A 7,388-nucleotide genomic window follows, 5' to 3' on the forward strand; every position below is an offset into this window, starting at 1 on the left:
AGGAGGCCGGGCGCCAACAGGGAAGGAGGAAGCAGCGGGAGCGGGCTCGGGCCTAGGGTTTGGAAGGAGAGAGAGAGGTGAGGCGGGAGGAAGAGGAAGGGGGCGGCGCGAGTGCGGCTGTGCGGGAGGAGCGACGGCTAGGTCTCCTCTCCACAAGAGCGCCCCCCTTTTATACCATAGGACGTGAAATGACGAAAATGCCCTTGTGGGGGCACCGATTTTACGGGCGGTGGCAGCGCGGTTTGGACACTGTTTCGATCCACAATGTCGCGCTTTTAACCAACGGCCGCTGTCATCCCGAAGCGAGATCCGACGGCCGAAATCCAATCAAGCAAGAGATCCAACGGCCAGGAGCTCCAAATCGCTGAGGAGGCTGGGGTGCTCCCAGTATGTATCTTACGCGATTCGTTCGCCGATGTTTATGGTCGTAGTTGGTACGGCCACCGGCCATCACAACTATATGGATAGAAGCAACGACGAATTGTAAAAACATTGTGTATAAATTTTCGCACGAGTTTTCCATTACTTTGCACCAGATTAAGCACATTTATTTGTAAATTTGCATGAGGGCCTTCACACAATATGTGCAAGTCCTGAAGGAAAATATCATACTTATTGTATAATATGAAATGAATATATACATGGTACTGTTACACAGTTTGATTTTCAAAAAGTCTTACAAGTTGTATTTAAAAAAATGAAGTATTTTAGTGATAAATTTGATCAAGTTCTGAACATATTTTTAATGATATGAAAAATGTGCAATATTTTTTATTCATGATTATTCAACAAATATTCGTTTTGAATTGGTTGGGGTGCACCAGGCCCTAGGGCAACGCTAGGGCGATACACGAGGAGCCATGTAGAAAGCTACATGTGCAGTCCTCCCCCACAAAAAATAATTCAACATTGTGTGGACATGAGAATTCACATATCAAATATTAAACTGATTTTCGTCGATGATGAGGCGCCTACTGTGACTTCGTAAATCTCAAGATAATATGCCGGCTCAGTCTCTCTGCTCATAGAGGTAAGGTGTAAGTGTGTGCGTTCATAGGGATAGGGGTGAGTGTATACGCGTATGTATGAGCGTTTGGTTCTGTACTTGTTCAAAAAAAATATTACACTGATAAGAATAGATACTACACTTGATTTTAGCCAAAAGGTCAAGAAAAATATGATTTATTTTGAAGCCTGCCCCTCCTTTTGTATCCTCGTCTACCGGTTTGTATGCCATCGTCAGGCAATGTGGTACTAATAATACGGACCGGGTACTAAATGGTAATCGTGTGGGTTTGTTTAGACAAACTCCAAAGCTTTTTATTGTGTCATCACAATGTTTACACAAACGAAAGAAAATCCATCCGGCTGGCCTAACCATACATTTCGGTCAGCTGGTACGGATAAAGCATGATTCGCGAGCTTGTGAGCTTCGACATTCAAGCTTCTAAACTCGTGACTAATATTACAAGACTGAAAAGCAGACCTATGGTCCGTGATTTTATGTATTATTGCTCCATATGTTGTGGCACTTCTGTCTTGGATGTCCTGGACCACCACAGAAGAGATTTGTATCTTCCTCTCATAAAGGTCATCAGCAAGTGCTAATGCTTGCTCGAGGCTCCAAGAAAAAGGCCTGCTCGATCTCGGCAAATAGCTCCCACAGCTCCGTAGTTTCCTCCTCTTCCGGCCGCAGCGTCAACATTAATCTTCGCTGTACCTGGTGGAGGCGCAATCGAGTGCGTAGGCCGGATAGCATGTGAACTCGCCCAATGGGTTGTTTGTGGTCGTATAGCATTGAGGTCTCGTATGTAGGACTGAACAAAAACATGAATGGCGAAAGGGCTCTCGTAAATCTGTTCACTTGGTGAAATGGCGAAAGGTGGCACTGATTGAGATCAGATGTCCATCTTGATCTATACATGATGTATCCTCACTTCATCTCCGATCTCTTCTTTGCTGGCTGTAGTATCTTCGGGTCTAGTTTATTTCTCTTTAAAGTAGCTGCCGTAGTTTCATTTGAGGCTCAGGCTGTTCTTTGCTGGGGCAGCGTGTGTGCTGTATATCCCCTCGCGTACTTGTAACTTGATGGTGGACCTGTGTGGTTTCGTTTGTTCAATACAAATGGAGCCGGGGCTTCGAGCCCTTTTCCTTTAAAAAAAAAATCTGTTCATGGATAGCCTTTCTTTCGTGCCCCCCACAGAGCCCATAGGGTGACCACAAACCTGGTAAATTCCTCTTGTGGCAGAGACTTGTGCATAGAAAAAAGCCATGACTTTGCATTGTCATTGACATTTAGGCTCAGCTGATCTAAAACTTCCTCAAAAGATAGAGCCCATGTACTCCTTGACATAGAACAGCTCAGAAGCGCATGTCTCCAAGTATCTTCAGCCCCACACAAGCAGCATGAGCTGGTCGTGGACATATTACGCCGATTAAGGAGGGCCGTCGTCGGTATAGAATGCTGCGCTAATCTTCACTAAAAGTTCTTCAGTTTAGAAGGGACGTTACGCACTCGGCAAGCTCTCAGCACGGCCCAACTTAACGGGCTTGTTGTTCGACCAGCTCTCAGCACGGCCCAACTTAATTAACGGAGAATCAGGAGAGCAACTAGTTGACGAGCGCTCCTTCGGAAGCCTCACAACGATCAACGTCACTTGGCGTGCTCTCAGCCGTTCATCACGTGTCGCGCTCTGGACGTTCCTTCTGGATCTTTTTTTTCGCACGCGTTTTCAACTTTTTAAACAGTTTTTTCCAGGTTCTTTGACATTTCGGTTTTCCAGCGGTCTTCCTTAGCTTTTGGATAAAAAAATATTTGATTTTTTTTGCGTGATGAAACGCATTTTCTTTCCCTTTTCTTTCGCGAGAGTCACGGCTTTGCTTTCGCGAGGGCACAGTTTTGCTTTCGCGAGAGTCACGGCCGTGTCTCTCGGAAATGAAAAAGAAAACACGTTTTCTGTTCTTTTTTTCTTTCGCAAGAGTCACGGTTTTGCTTTCGTGAGAGGCACGGTTTTGCATTCGCGAGAGTCACGGCCGTGCCTTTTGGAAACAGAAAAAAAATGTGTTTTCTGTTTTTTTCCTTTCGCGAGAGGCATGGTTGTGCTTTCGCGGGAGTCATGGTCGTGCCTCTCGGAAACGGAAAAACACACGTTTTCTTTTTTTTTTCATGAGTCACGGGTTTGCTTCCGCGAGAGGCACGGTTGTGTGCTTTCGCGAGAGTCACGGGTTTGCTTCAGCGAGAGGCACGGTTGTGATTTCGTGAGAGGCACAGACGTGCCTCTTTCAAAAAGGGAAAAAATCCGTGCTCCCGATTCAGTTTTTTCGTTTGATTTTTTCGTGAAAAAAGTTCGTCAAAATCTATCAACATAGGATCTAGTTTTAAAGAACACGGCGCGGGGAATACAACGGTGAAAGCGATTCGAAATTTGGACGCACGGTTAAAGAGATAAAACGTTTTGAATAAACAGATGTACGAAAAAAGGGAAAACTTCCAGCGCGCCACTTGTCGCAACCTGAGAAGGTTGAAGTGATCTTTGCAATAAGTACTCTTCAATTAGTAATTTCAAAGAATTAAAGGCCGTAGGACTTCTCAGAAGAAGAAAAAAGCCGTAGGGAAAAAAACACGGAGGGAACGTAAGCATTGCTGCGCTGCATTGCACTGCAGGCTGCGTTGTGTGAAGTGCTTACCATTTCATCGCGCACTAGACTGACTAGTGCTCAGAATGTAGAGGCCCAGCGATGTAATATATAGATAAAAAAGAGTCCACATGACAATGACAGATATGTCTGGTATTCTAGTTTAGATTAGATAATTGTGACATACTCCTAAAAAAAAGATAATTGTGACATAGGATATGGACCTGGTTATGGGAGCAAGTCGAAGGAGAAAGAGGAAGGCTCAGGTTGGCCCTTGCTAGGGTACTCCAGGTTCAGTTTGGTGCTCTGGTCACGGATACCCAGCCCCCTTCTCCAAGATGTCTCCTAAACCGGGAGAGACTAGTATAGAATCTGAGCTTCCATTGCAAAAATAGAAAAAAGTAACATGGGCCGTCGGATCAGAAATCGATGGCACATATTCTGGGTGTGGGATCTGTACTCACGGTCACAAAATTTTGTTCAAAAAGGTCCCCCGATTCTGATTAATTCTGTGCAAACATCTGAACCCTCTCGCACATCTCCCTTCTATTTGCCGACTGCGGCGGTGATCCAGATCCGGCGGGAGGCCGCTGACGTGCGTGGCCCCTCCCCCAACTACTCCGCCACCTAGCCATCTGGATCCACATCCTAGGCACCCGACGTCACGCTCCACATCATCATCCAGGGCCTAGCCACCTTCGCCATGGTCTCCTAGTCCTCCACTGGAGCACTACCCGACCTTCACCGTGCTGGACTACGGCGGGTTGGTGACTGGGCGGAGACCCGCAGCACGGACGTGTTCGAGATGACTCAGCTCGACGGCTCGACGGCCGCACGTGCCAGGTCTTCTTCCTCAGCCCGACGGTGAGAGATTCGTTCTGAGACGAAGCTTATGTTCGTTGGATTCCTATTTTATCAACATTTTTGGAGTTTTAATTGTTAACTTGCTATCTAGGTGTCTATGCTTGATCTATACGCTCCGGATCCAGCAATAGCACGTTGATTAGTGCATGACTTAGTTGTGGTAATGTATATTGCTACTGGCTGATGACAAGCTTGGCGAACTTGCCCAGTCTAGGGGCTAAATAAACTGAAACACTTATAGAGTTCTTTTGGTGTTTTTTCCCTTCTCCGTAGCAAGACATTGGTTTCATACAAAGGAAATCAGAGAGGGGAGCTCTCTTTTTCTTCAAAAAGAAGCTGTGATATTGTATCAAAAAACACACTGGTCTGAAGATTACACAAAGTAAAATTGACCATCATAACCATCTTAAATAATTCTCAAACTCTTGATTTTCTATGCAGAAAGCTAATATGTATCAACTACCAATACTTCACATAATAGATACTCATCCACTTTTATTAGTCAAGTCTTGATCTTGGTCAAGTACAATTAATGTTATTACTCTGGTGAAAACTGTCATGGATGTTCTAATTCTGACAAACAATTAGTCTTATTGCGATGTATGAGCTGCGAATATATTTTGCCATATGGTATTCTTGTGCTTTTCTCTTCACTAGTTTGCCATACGTTTTTGTGATGCAGCACTCTAACCAGGCTCCTATCATTTATGGTGAGATGCTACTTTTTCCTCATCTACGAGTTAGCAAAAGAACTTAGCATCCATTCTTAATTGTGGAACACACACATGATTAGGACATGAACTGTTGTTCAAGCCTAGAAATTTGTGTTATAAATACTTTTTAAGCATTACACCACTGCTGCAGGTATTTCTATTTTTGCACTGGAAGCTCAGATTCTATACTAGTCAGTCCCGGGTGATTGGTGAGGCGCAGGAGGCCACAACCTCTCTTTTTTCATGTTTTTTTTGTTTTCGTCCCTTTTTTACTTTTGTTATACTTTCAAATGTTATACATAAATATATTACAAAAAAACACTTTACATGTTAAATGTATATAGAAAATACTTCTGATGTATACAAAAAATATACATTATGTGTGAAAAAAGTTGTGTAGGTACCGCTCATTCCGAGGGTTGTGCGAATCAAAAGGACCATATTGAAAAATATCTTAATCAAGTACTTTAAAAAGCGTTAATCCAGTATTTGAAAAATTACCACATGACACATGTGGTAAGCGATCCAAAAAAATCAAAAAAAAGTATTTGAAAAATGTTAAATGTATATAGAAAAATTGTTGACCATGCATTCAAAAAATGTTAAACTTTTACCTGAAAAATGTTAATCCAGCATTTGAGAAATGTTAAATGTATTTATATAAAAATGTTGACCATGTATTCAAAAAATGTTAAACATGTAATTGAAAAAATGGGGAAAAGCATACCTTCAGCCGGTGGATCAAACGCGAGCGATCCGCCGCCTCCTCTGTATGACGCGTGTCCTTTGTGTTTCCTCTTTTGTATTTTTTCCTACAACATCATGTGTGCTGCAAATTGTTTTTCGCAACAACACCCATGTTGCAAAAAACTGAAGACGGAAAAAATTGTAAATATTTTCTACAACATCATTGAAAGGACATGCGGTGCCCCCATGTGTGGTTTTGGTAATTGATGACAATCTCTATGGACTAACGGTTGCCTTGAGTTATATTTGAAGCATTTGTCCATAGGATTGTCTTGAAGTCCATGTGTTGGTTTTAAGGAGTTTATGAGATGGCCAAAGTGCTTTTCAAGGAATTATCCAAAGATTGGCCATGTGTGAGTTGAGATGGCCAAAGTGCTTTTCAAGGAATTATCCAAAGATTGGTCATGTGTGAGTTGAGATGGCCAAAGTGCTTTTCAAGGAATTATCCAAAGATTGGTCATGTGTGAGTTGAGCTTATTGCAAGCATGTCTTGAAGAAGAAGATTGTGTGATCATTCATGTTTATCTTCAAGACATCATCCAAATGAAGAGAGTTGGAAAGATTCAATGTTGATCAAGACTAAGTCAAGAGTGAATCAAGTTGATCAACTCACAAAGCGTAGAAGAAGTACCGAGAGGGATCAAGTGATCCCATGGTATGGTAAGCATTGTCCATTACGCTTTGTGTACTAACCCATGGTCTACGTGAGAGTTCTTTGTGGGGTTAGGTATGTTTCCATGGTCTTGCGTCAAGAGGAAGATCTCATACAACCCATGGACGATGACATCAAGTGGTGATCATCATCAAGTTTGCAGTGTGCAAGTTCAAGTGGAGCAACTCGAAGAGTGGCTCACCCATAATGGAGTATGGGGGAGCAATCAAGCTTGAAGCTTGCCGTCCATTGTGGTGTCAATGGAATTTTGAAGATGTGCCAAAGAGTGGCTCACCCATAGTGGAGTATGGGGGAGCAATCAACTAGTCTTCATCGAGCCAACACAATCAAGAAAGGTGGTCCAACTTGAGGAAGTCAAGATCGTCATCATCTAGCTCAAGTGGACCATGTGCAAGGCAAAGGTTTGCCCTTGATAGGTTTTCTATTTTACCGGTCTCATAGTGGTAGTTGGGAGATCGGGTTGTAGGATCGATTGCCGTACTATCAAGGGGGGCTCTCTAGGGAGTAGCTTGATCGTATCATTAGTCAAGAGCTCAAACCATTGCATCCTTGCATCATCTTTCTTGGTTCTTGTTTGGTTCCATTTGTGAGTCTTAGAGCTTATGGTCATCTTGATGACAAGCTTGAGTTCATTGAAAACGGAGTTCGCATGCATCTTCTATGATGTTTTCGGTGTTGGAGGTTTTATCGGTCTTATCCGAGGAAGGGTTCTCACCATTTTATTATGGTCCTTTTCTCATTTGCTTCTTATTGAT

The 7,388-nt window shown here is 43.1% G+C and overlaps 1 pseudogene; it reads right to left on the reverse strand.

Moving 5' to 3' along the window:
* Positions 1-1,060: 1,060 nt before the first annotated feature.
* Positions 1,061-1,179, reverse strand: LOC119359822 (annotated as a pseudogene).
* Between the last annotated feature and the right edge of the window lie 6,209 nt (positions 1,180-7,388).

The sequence above is a fragment of the Triticum dicoccoides genome, chromosome 2A, assembly GCF_002162155.2.
Source record: "Triticum dicoccoides isolate Atlit2015 ecotype Zavitan chromosome 2A, WEW_v2.0, whole genome shotgun sequence".
NCBI classification, from domain to species: Eukaryota; Viridiplantae; Streptophyta; class Magnoliopsida; order Poales; family Poaceae; genus Triticum; species Triticum dicoccoides.